Genomic DNA, 12189 nt, shown 5'->3' with positions numbered 1-12189 from the left:
GAGAGAGACAAGGAGGAGGTGGTCTTGGAAGCTTCAGGCTTTCAAATATTTATTTTCAGATACGTGATCCAAATTAAATATGCTTATTAAAAATTTTTTATTAATACTTATAGGTATATAACACAAATATACTTGTGTGTAAACAATGCCTGAATATTTTGTATTCATGTATTGAAAGCTACAACTTCAGAATGATGCAGAAGATTGACTGCATTGAGCAGTTTGATCAGCCTTGCGCTGTTAAGAAGCTACAAGCCTGCAGTTACTATTTTGAGATCACTAATTACTAGTCAGTCACTGAAAACTCAAAGCATGCTGTTTTTGAACACACCAGCCTTTTCTTAACACTGTAGCAGAGGCTGCACTACATGCTGTGATGGGTTATGCTACAATGCTTTTGTCCATTTGCAAGAAAATGAGGAAATGAATGAAGAACAGCCACCTTCGCAGGTGTGCTGTAAAGAAACAGAATGGAGAAAGGTCCATTCATTCATAGAAAAATGAGTGCAATGGCCAAGATAATGCACAATGAAAAAGAAAGGAGATAAAAATTTTCCAATTCTTCAAACGAGCCCAAAATGCATCAGAATAGAGAATGCTTCTTTGCAACTTTTGGGTATTCTTGACAACCATGAAAGTCTTCTAAACTTTTTTCATCAAGTGGCTGAACTCACCATGTCAGTTTTCTTGCTAAACCCTCTCAGTGGATGTTGTCACCGTCTAATTGTTCTGAGTATTCTCTATTTGCATGTTGCTAAGCACATCTGGAGTACCACCCTATTTATGAAGTATCTGTGGTACCTTCAAGATACCATAGGAGGCTTTCATCTTGTGTTTCCCCTTGGAGTAGGCTCTGCACACAGGAGCATGTTTTGTGTAAACTTCCTAAATTCCTTGCAATGTGTGCATATGCATCTATAGATTTAATAAGCTGTTCATTTAGCTATGAGGAAAAACTAATATGCCCATGTCTTGGTTGTCCATATCTGAAATCTATCATGCAGAGATGTAGCATGATATCCGCTTCTAAAACAGGAATTAAATCACTTTACCTTCATAAAATCACACTACAATAGCGGCCAAAACTGCAATACGTTTTTCAAATAATGGCAAGGTCACCATGTTGCAGCCACAGTGAATGAAATAACAGCTGCTGCTTTTTCACATATTGGCTGTGTAACGGGCTTGCATCACTAATTATATAATGAAATAAATGAAAATGTCTGCAAGAGCTTTTGGGTTTTTCTCCTTAGAATGTCGAAGGGTCATACAACTTCATGAGTGTTAACCACTACCAATTTTTCTTCTAAGTTTAGAAAGAACTAGTTCCATTGTTTGCAGGTAGTGCCCATACTGGAGATGAGGAAAACTATACATATGAAACTGTGTTATGAAACACTGGTGTTTAGGCTGAGTGATCGAGTAATATTAGCTGATTGTCTTGCTGGTATGTCTTGCTATTATGTACCACCAGTTTGAACTGCTGTATTCTGCTTTTCCTTTGGGTGCGTGTATTTAGGAGCAAAAAATTAGTGAAAAGTTCTTCTGAACTTCATACTTTATTTCAGTGAAATACAAATTTGTAAGCATGGAAGTACAGGTAGGAAGATAAACAGCTGTATAAAATGGATGAAGATGGAACTTATCTGTGCTTGGAGCTGTTGACTGAAAATTAAATCAAGGCTTTGGAAGCCAAGGTTAACACCCAGCTCTTTACTTCTGAGTTGCCTTTTTTTTTTTTTTTTTTTTTTTTGGCTTATTTCTACTGAAGAACTATTTCTTACTGACCTGAAATCTTGAACTCTTTTACCTTAAAGGTCACGTTGTGGTTTAAGCCATTGAACAGCATGGATCACATTAATATCTATTTTTGACATAAAATCACATTATTTCTCACTTTTTGTGAGAGAGACTGAATAGCAATTTTACAAGTGTTAGTTAGTTGTCTTAGATCTTATCTTAGTTATATTTGAGTGTCATTTACAGCAAGAAACTGCTGTGAAATCTCAGTGTAGTCAGACTTATGTTTGTTGTAATTTGAATTAGGTTAAAGTGTTTATAGTTAGCTGAGAAAGTACATTGCTTTATAACCTTTTATAACCCACCAACCATCTGATGAATAAAAATCAAGCATGTTTTCCTATGGATGGACTGCTAGGTTAGCTCTAAATTTTGCTGTTCATCAATTTCTCTGTGCAATGCGGTAGTTATAATGGATTTCAGGCTGAGGTGATTTTGGTGGAAAGAACAAAAAAGATGCCCTTAGAACACTAATGTTGTTGTAGGAAATATCACATGCTCTAGTATCAATTATGTGACTAAATGAAGCCAGACCTTTACAACAGTATATATTTTTTCCTGATACTGCAATATTCTAAATGTGAAATGTAATGCCTCGTCTGCTTTGGTGATCTTTTACTGAAACTGCTAAATCTATACCACAATTGAAACTCTAAACAATTTTTTGTTATTTTCTGCCTCTGTTAAGGCTGTTTTTGATTGCCTCTTAAAGCATTTTTCTCCCCGGTATCCCCAGGTATGGAGTTGGGAGGGATGAGGGAGGATCCGTGACACTGATGAGTTCTCACGGTGAGAATCTACGAACATCATATAATAATGACTAGAGCTAGTCTTCTGACGTTTGGTGACTGCAGCTTAATTTGCATGAATAAAAATGTTTTCAGCTGTGTGTGCAAGTGCAATGGGCTGGAGTATTGGCCCTGAGCAAAAACTCAGAGTTGCTGTGGAGATCTGGATACTTATTTTTTCTTTACTGTAACAGAACTTAGATTTTCAAATCCCCTGGGTGGCTCTGAGGCTCTTGCATTGTATGGATGTACACATGAGCACATAGATTTATTTACATTGTATTTTTCCTTCTTGTTTAGAAAGTCATCTTTTCTGGTACTTGCTGATGTAACTGATGTTCTCTTCCAGTAATGGTAATAACATATTCTGCCACTGAAGCCTAATGGAAATTGAAATAAACTATTTTCCTTTTTTTTTCTCCTCATCTGCTTATTAGCTACAAAAATAAGGAAGATCTCATTAACATTAGTGTATATATATATATATATATATATATTTTTTTTTTTTTTCAATGAAGGTGTCTCCCATTTAGATCTTAAGGCCATTATAAAGTCCTACTGTTATTGCTTGTGTTAGGGGACCTTTTGACATGGTTCTTGATGCAATGAATTAATTGTCAGCAAACATTGTTGAATTCTTCCATCATGTTCTTAGAAGAAAAAACAGGAGTGGACTTGCAGTGTTCTGTTGATGGCCTGAGACAAAGTTAATGAAGGTAGAACTTGTTTGAGTACCTTGAACTATGATGAGCAGTATTTTACATGGGTATATGTTGCATTGCATACAGTGTTGAACTACTGTTAGTGACCAACAACTAGTTTGAAGGGTTTTTTTGTTTGTTTGTTTGTTTGTTTGTTTGTTTTTTCTTAAACCATGAAAATTACTTACAGGTCTTGATCAGTGCAAGTAGACCCTATTGATGGATCAGAAAACTAGCAAGAGAATGGAAGAAAAAAAAATTTACTTTCTGGAATCAAGTTTGAGAACATAGATTAAGCATTTTACTAAGAGTTTCTCCTAGACAAAGTTTTAATAAAAGATTAATGTGTATGTATATCTTAAGTGTTTTTTGTACATTTTATCATGAACCTTCGTGAGTTTGCTTGGATAGTGGTATGTGATGAAATAATGTCTTAATTCTAACTTTTTTTACATTTAAGGAATATTCTTGCTTTTTAAAAGTCTTCCTGAAATAATGAACAAAAAGCTCTGATCTTGAGCACAAGGTAATTCTCATCCCAAGGTTGAATGGCTGAATAGTCTTGTTTAGCTTGCTTTCTCATAACAGCTCCCCCCCCCCCCATTTTGGTTTCCCGTTTCATTCTTTCTTCCCTTTTACTATCTAGTGCTCAGATGAGAACACACAGCCCTTTACTAAATGGTGAGAGAAGGAATTGCAATTACAGTAATGAAAAGACCATGTGATTTATTATGAATGATTTTCAATTTACCAGGAATTGTGATTTATTAAAAAAAAAAAAAAATCTGTTTGCCTAATTAGCAAATCTGTTGGCATAAGCCTTTTCTCATTCATGAGAGAGACCAAAATCCACCTTATAATCATGGCAAGATAGAAGTGGTTACCCATTTCTACTTGGCATTGGCAACAAAGTGGTCTGTTTTCTCTCTAAGCCAGCTCTGGGACTGGCACAAATAAATTTAAGTAATGGTGAAGGATCAATAGCAATGCTATAGAATAAGAGAAAGCTATGTAAGAGTTTTCATCTTGAATAAGCATAAACCTTCAAAATGCGTTTTTAAAACATTGAATTAGCATCTTCTAAATTTGTTCATGTTTGGCACAGAATATGCTCATCAATTTTGCAATAGTGTCTGTTAGAAAACACTTCTGCATCAATAAGAAACATTGGACATTGTTCTATTCTAATTTATTACTAAAGTACTCCAGTTATAACTTGTCTGACTTCTCTTGAATGGGGAGATTTTTTTCTTCAGATGAGATGTCTTGCCAAAGTCCCATGTTCTTGCAGTAGTCTCCAAGTATTTTTAAGACTTTCCTTAGTGTATTAACTACAGCTTTGAGATCATCAAAATTCTTTAAAGCTCAGCCTGAAAGTAATTGGTGAACCCATTATTACCTTGTTGTTTCCTATCTGTTGATTGTGCTCTGAGTCCTTTTCTCCTTTGAGCTTTCACCATGTTCACTGACTCTGGCATATTTAATTTGCTTTGTGAATTACATGTGACAAGAAGCACCTTGCTTACTGCCCAGGGAACAGCCTGTGCTGTGAACTGTGGTGCTTGTCTGATGCATGTGGCATTAATCTCAGCCGCAGATACTTTTAAAAGTCCATATAGGATTACAAAAGAGAAAAAGATTAATTGGGGAAAATATGCATGTACCTAACTATTGAAATGGGCTTGAAGTATCACAACATAGAAATCAAAATGAGACTTTCTGGTTTTGTTTTGTTTTGTTTTGATGTATTCAGTCATTAGGTTTCAGGTCTGCAAGGTCTTGGCTGATATCTCTTCCAGATGCATGGCACCTCTAAATCATGAGTGGAGCATTCCCTAAGTTTTGGATGCAGTGCACAGAATCTGTGATTCTGTAATTTGAAGTGTTTTATCATTAGATGAGTGTATGGCTCAAGCTCAGGAGATCTTCAGTGTTGCTTCAAATGTTTTTCTGGGCTTTCTCAAAACAATGCAAGTGTTCTTTTTCTGCCTCTAGAGAAATTGTGTGATCCCTAACATTCCTCCCTCAGATGCCTACGGGGTTTCGAAGTGTGTGGGGGAAATCCTCAGCTGGAGTTGACAAGAAAATCCTTTCCAAAAGGGTTGAAAAGATTAGTTCCTCTGAATACATTATTAATACTGGTAAGGAGTAATAAAAATGTAAACCCTTACAAGCACAGAAAGAATAGATCTCTTTACTTCTTGCAATGTTGTTTATGAAAGTTGAATAAACTGTTCTTCAACCTTAAAATTCATATTATACTGGTAGGTTACACTGTTCTGTAATTAAGTTATTGAAAGATCTGAAAGAACTATTGGATAACATGGAGAGGAGACACTTGATGAGTGAGGTAAACTTATATGAAATGTGAAGAGATGGAAAAGCAGAGCCTTCTCTCCATTTGAAGTAGAAGGTTTAAAGTCTCTTTCTCTTAAATGAAGTAATCTGTACAGTTAAATAGAAGTAGCATTCTTTGTAATGTTTAGATTCTAGTTGGATAAATAATTTAGACATTTTTCCTGAAAGGTTTTCAGGAGGATTGATGTTATTAAATGAGTTCAGGGGAAAATTCCAATTGGCACTGCTAAATGTTAGACTTCTAAGAAAATTGATAGTTTTGTGTGACAAATTATGCATGTTACCTTGTACATCATCAAAAGACTTTGGGATGCAAACAAAAGTTATTAAGCATGGAAAACTTTTTCTATATTTCAAATATGTGAAGCTTGTGTTAGTCAAAGAATGAGAAGAAGTAGATGTGACTTATCCGCAGCAATAATGCAAATCAAGTGTCTATTTGTATCGAAATGAGCAAGCGTGTATATGTGAACAGTTGTTAGGTACTTGTTGACAACCAGTTCACTAGAAGAGATGTGGAACTGAATAGACTTTCCTTGCCCCTACCACCAATGATATGCTCTCTGCATGTACTTGTGTTTCCAGTAGGGGAGGGGGAAACCAAAAGCAACAAGAATGGTACTGGTCAGGAATTCTGTGTAATAACAAAAATGTGCTGTTAGCTGTTGCTCTGACACAACTGTTGCTAGAGGAGATGATATCATATTCCCTCTTGCTTAACAAACCACAGTAACTTTTGTAGAAGAGGATTACTTTTTAAAAAATTATTTTAAATCACTTTGAAATAATCAACCAAGAAGTCTTAAAAAGCATGGACAACTAGAATGGATAGTCGTGATAATTATTGTGCCTTTCACTTGCTAACTAAGGGATGTCAAAGCTCTGGGGATTCCAGATGTGTAATGCAAGTATAAATTAGGACAGTTCTGAAAGAAGCTTTATTCACTGTGATCATTCTCACTATGATCATAGTGAGACAACATTTGGATGACATTGTCACCTTTGCTCCCTGTCCTATGCCAAATAATTGCAGAGCCTCCAACCTATACAGTATTTCAGAAAAATAGAGAGGTGAGGATCACTCTGGTGTTAACATGACCAGGTATCCATCCGTGTTCCTGGAGGGAGGGACTCCTCAAGCAGCTTGCTAACTGTCACAGGGCTAACAAGGAATCAATCAGTAAATAATGTGACAATATGGAGAGATGGTAGAGCCTATAGGAGTGGCACATCCCATATTATCTTAGCTCAGAAATGGGGAGTTGGAAACAATTGCAGGCTGTTAGCTTTTAGTTGAAAGGAGTTCTCTTTGTCCTAAAAAACTTCTTAGACATTTCTTAAATCTTATATTTTAATACCACTGAACATATCTGGTCATTTGGGCTTTGCTGATTAATGTGGTGGTATAACAGGCCTCTAACAGTAGCTTTTTTTAGTTGGAGGGGTACTTTGCTGCTGGTTTGCTATGCAAAATACAGATGACTCTTCTGGGAAAAAAAGCAGATGAGCTGGTGTGTGGATTCCATCTGCACGCCCAGGCAAACAAACAAAAAAAAAAGTAAAATAAAAAACACTAGAATTGGTATTTCTCACTGGGATATCTCTGCGTTAAGAGACCAAGGAAAACGAGCTGCAACGTGTGATTGCTCTCATAGAGCACCCTGTGAATCGCATCAGATTTGCTGGTGCTCTTTTCGTGCGAGTCTGTACTTCTCTTTCAGATCCGTGTCATGACTAAAGTTAGGATTTCACTAAGCAAATCTACTGTGCTAGTCTGACACCCAATACAGGAAAAGTGTGGTGACTCACTTGCATCAACAGTCAAAGTTGTGAAAGTTTTTGTGGTGGAGGGGTAAGCTACTGCAATTTTGCAGCAGTTGTCCTGACCTGGTTAACATCAGTTACAAAAGATACATTATGGGACAACATCTGATCTCTTTAATGGGGCAACACCAGATGCTTTGTGTATGGGGCATGTCTATTTGCAACATTATCTGTAAACTGGTTTCGGTAGCTGAAGTCATGTTTTTGGTGGCAGTCTACTGTGGCTTAATCTGACAGGCAGCTAAATGCTACACAGCTGTTCACTCATTCCTTCCCCCTGCATGCCCAAAGTGGGGTGGGGAAGAAAATTGGAAAGAACAGTTAAGAAATTCATGGGTTAAGGTAACAGCTTAATAAGGAAGGTGTGTGTGTTGACACAACAACAGAAGAAACTAAACCAACTGTTCAACACCAACCAACTGAGCTGGTGTGCAGCCAGTCCCCAAGACGTGGCAACCCCTCTTGGCCAAATCCAGCAGTTTTAGGGTTGAGCAGAACACTGTATGGCATGGGACATCCCTTTGGCAGCCTGGGCCAGCTGTCCTGGCTGTGTCTCCTCCCAGGTCAAGGTGCACCCCCAGCCTCCTCACTGTCAGGGCAGCACCAGAAGCTGGAGCATACTTGGCTCTGCATGAGCACTGCTCTGCCCCAACTGAAACATGGGTGGCTTATCAGCAATCTTATCCTAAATCCAAAACACTGTGCCATAGCAGCTACTAGGAAAAAAAAATTAACTGTGTCCCAGATGAAACAAGGACCTTCATTTATTCAGGTCAATAGAGAAAAACTTGGTTTTGGGGGCAGCTTCCACCCTGATGTGTAATCTGCTGAGGTGTGAAAACAAGCCTCTGGTCATAGTACGTGTTAAACCATGATCTGCTCCTCCTAGGTAATTCTGCCAGCATAAGCAACATAGTTTAATAGCAATATATGCTCTGGTCATTCTCCAGCTGATGAAAGGGTTGGTTTGAAACCCATCTGGGGAAACATCACTGAAGAGTGATGCTCACTGAGTACTCAATCAACATTCCTTTCTGCTCTTACTGCTGCTCCTTTCTGTGCCTTTGTCACTACTGCTGCGGCTGTAAGCAAGGTTAGGGCTGTCCCCAGTGGCTTCGTACAGAAGCTGCCAAGCAGGCTCTTGCTGAAGGAAAATGGCTCTTGCTTCTTAGCATAGACATTCTGGTGTACAGAGAGACTATGCTTGCTTCTTTTCTCTCTCCCTCAGAGGGAGAAGAAGCTGTCTCTGAGAACTGCTTGCTGTCAGCAAGCCTGTCATCTCACACAGCACCCAAGGCAGGTTAGCTGGTTGTTTGTTCTGGGGTTTACTACGCTACATGTTGCCCAGCTTTCTAGTTATATTGGTTTGACTCTATGTTAGTCTAAACTTTTCATAGTGCTGCTCAATGAAAAGGTGAGAAGTCATCCTCTAAATCATTATTCATTTTGTCCTGTGAGAAGTGAGATGGCATGTGACGGGGAGAAAGCCCTGTCTTGCTTCAATAAAGAGCGGGGGACATGTTGGCAAAGTCCTGTCTTACAGCCCTTGCTCAGAGACTGCCTTGAGACTCTGCCTGACTTCTGCCTTGCCTTGGCAGGCAATTTGTTTACAAGTGGTTTCAAAATCTGTGTTGACTTGAAGGAAATTTGTGTTTGCATCTCCTAAGTCTGAGGCTTATGCAATGTGTCTCAGGCTTCTCTTCTGCTTTGTCACATAGAATAATGTCTCTTCTGAGTAAAGTATCTAGTATGTTGGAGTGTTTTAATTATCAATTAGCAGACTTTATGAAAGTATATCTTGTCTCCTGGTAGTAGTTAAAGACATAGGGGGAAAAATGAGTTAACAATATTTTAGTTGAGAATGTAGGAGACACTAGTTACTAGTTTTCATATCTTAACATCCCCCCCCTTCAGGGATTTACTAATCCTGTAAGTAAATCTATGGTTAATATATTTAAGCTGTAAAACAAGCTTTCTGTCTTGCCCTAAATTCAGAAACAACTCTTTGCTGCAGGGTCTACTTTGCAGCAAGCTGATGTGCTCTGGAACATAACTCACTGAGGGAAGAAGAAATTTCAGTAAGGCTGGTGGAGAATCTACATTCAGAGAACAAGGGCAGAAGTGGAGTTTATTGATCCAGGTCATAATGACAGAGCACAGCCTGATAAGTATGCTGTCTTACGAAGAAAGGCCTGAAGTTGCCAGCAGAAGTCTGTGCTGTATTCCACAGAGTGACTGTATAAGTAGGAGCAGGAGTTTTTCTGATTATCTATGCGGCTGTTGGTGGTTCTCACCTCACATCAACATGCAATGCATTTGCATCCCAAGACTGTCTGTATAAATCTTGCCTATAACTAAGTGAGCTCATGTGTCGCTCTTCTAAGTACTAGGTCATATTTTATTGACTATTTGATGTAGTCAACTCCTAACTGAAAAACAAAGGTTCCAAATGCTTCTGTTTAAAAACAGAATGCAGTATTTTGACCAAAACGCAGCAGCCTAATGACTGGGCTGCAGCATAATTGAATCTCCTGTAATGCACAATGTGGCAGCTATTCTGATGCTCTGGTAACCTCAAAGCTGCAAGGTGACAGGGAAGAAGGTTAAAGAGATGACCCCGTGCAAGGAGGATGATGAAAATGAAAGAGTCTAACCTCAGCAGTTCTGAGAGCACTATGGGCAGTGAACCGTATGAAACAAAATACTTTTGGCCTGGACTAGAAACTTGCTCTATCCTGAACTGTAAATTTTCCGTTAGTATGCTGTTTTTTTTTTTGTTGTTGTTTGTTTTTTTCCCCTTAAATCTTTTTAGCTTTCTTTTATTTTTCTCCCCACAAAACTCCTACATTTATGACATTACAAAGCTCTTGAAGAGCTACCACAGTCAGAAAGATTTGACAAGGTGGGACAACTGCTAAAATACAATGATTTGATTTTTTTTAATCATAGCTTTATGAGCTCCATCCATTTTCATTTTGAAAAAAGTAGAAAGTTTTGCTCTTTGTTTAATAATGAAACATGATTTTCACCATTTAGGCAATCTGCATAAGGAAAATCTGGTCAGGCAGTTAATTTAAAGACAGCCTTCTTCCAATTTGTATTTGATAGATACATAAGAACCTGCAGGATTGTTGGTGTTTTGATTTGTGCTTTTGCAGAAATTCCAGTAGATTGAAATGCAATTACTGAATTTCTTAAAGACATACATCTGTGAAATTTAGATAATTTTTGGCTTGCTAGGCAGAGATGGACTATTATAAAAGTACTTGAAACTAGCAACACTTTCTGAATTCTCATTTTACCATGAAATAATTGAATCAAGTTCATTTTCAGTATCTTTGTATCTACAAATTACCTTTATTCTACTCAGGAGGTTGGTCAGGTTGTCTTCTTAAGGAAGGGATAAGTAGCTTTCTCTGTGCTACCCACTCCTTAACTCCATGAAAAGAAAAAGGGGGAGGGGGGAGATTGGAAAGGAAGATTGGCTATAATAGCTAATATACTTCATTAAGAAAGGGCTTCGGGCTTTGTGTATGTTTTCTGACTACTACTGCTGGGAGGAAAACATCTTGGCTGGAAGAAAAACTGTCTAATAAACTTGGAGCCTTTTTTTTTGATTTATAAATTGTTGTATGAGTTAAATTAACAGGAAAATAACAAGACGTTCCTTAGATAAAAGTATGGTGTTTTTTAACCTCTAACCCAAAGATACTGTAAGTGCCTCAACTCACCATCACTCTTTGCACTGCAATCCAAGGGTGATAGCATGGGGCCCCATCTTACCTGCATGTTGCAAGAGGTGGAAAATTTCTACAAAGGATCAAGAAAAAGGAGAAATGCCTTCCAGTGACTGCAGGCTATGCTAGAAATCTTGGATATGGTATCGATATTTGATAACTGATTTGCTTCAGTTTCAAGTGTTGTGGGAACAACACGTCATAGTTGCTTCATTGCCCTTCCCAGAGTATGTCCCTACTATCTATTTGCCTGAACTTCTGGACTAGCCTCTAGAGAAAGCTTAAATACACTGGATTTTTTTTTGAAAATTGTTCTGTATTATTATTTTATTAATCTTTGTTACTCTGAAACCAATAGTTTTCAATACATTTTTAAAAGTATGCTTTTTTTTTAATGTTTAAGGAAAAAAAAAAAGAAGGGACTGGGGGAGCAGTAATACCTGCCTGTTAACTGCTATGACATTAGTCACTTTTCCTATATAGTATTTGCAGCTTCATTATTTGAAGTTAAACAAGAAGGGAAAGAGATGAATTAGTCCATGTGAGAGGGAACTCTGGAAGAAAGAAGCCTTTTTTTTTTTTTTTTTTTTATTTCTTTGCACCTTAAAGACAAATGCTGGTCAGATAAATGATCTTTCAAGTTAAAAATATCTTTGAACATAAATTAAATCCTGCTCAAAGCATTAGGACTGAGTCATATAAGAAGTATCTAAATCGTTCAGTGATTGAAGCTTTTAGGTGTAGATATCCATCTAAGCTAGTTCTACTTTTCAACAGAAAATAGCAAAATAGCGGTTTGCCAGTGTAATGATAAGATGGATGTCACATAAAAAGAGATGGTCATAAAAGGGAGGGTGAGCATGAAGCAAGGAACATGCTGATTGTTCTTTAAGATGAAATGTTCTTACTGCTAAAATGGTGATTCTTCAGATACCATAGCATGTGCGGTGCAATTTTTACTGTTACGCTGGCTGTTATCAT

General features: G+C 37.6%; 1 protein-coding gene across 7 annotated transcripts in view; it reads left to right on the top strand.

Moving 5' to 3' along the window:
- The window catches only part of POU1F1 (POU class 1 homeobox 1), a 181022-nt gene that overhangs the window by 10763 nt on the left and 158070 nt on the right, over nucleotides 1–12189 (top strand). The window contains exon 3 of one of the 7 annotated variants that reach the window (XR_011099216.1): nucleotides 2537–2953. The exons of the other annotated variants lie outside the window; for them this stretch is intronic. The gene's annotated coding sequence lies outside the window, so the exon portion shown is untranslated. Of the gene's footprint in view, nucleotides 1–2536; nucleotides 2954–12189 lie in introns of those variants that run through there. 7 annotated transcript variants of the gene reach the window in all.

This window comes from Anas acuta, chromosome 1 (genome assembly GCF_963932015.1).
Source record: "Anas acuta chromosome 1, bAnaAcu1.1, whole genome shotgun sequence".
In the NCBI taxonomy this organism is placed as follows: domain Eukaryota; kingdom Metazoa; phylum Chordata; class Aves; order Anseriformes; family Anatidae; genus Anas; species Anas acuta.
Note: the sequence above shows the minus strand (reverse complement) of the source record. Positions and strands in the feature narration are given on the sequence as shown.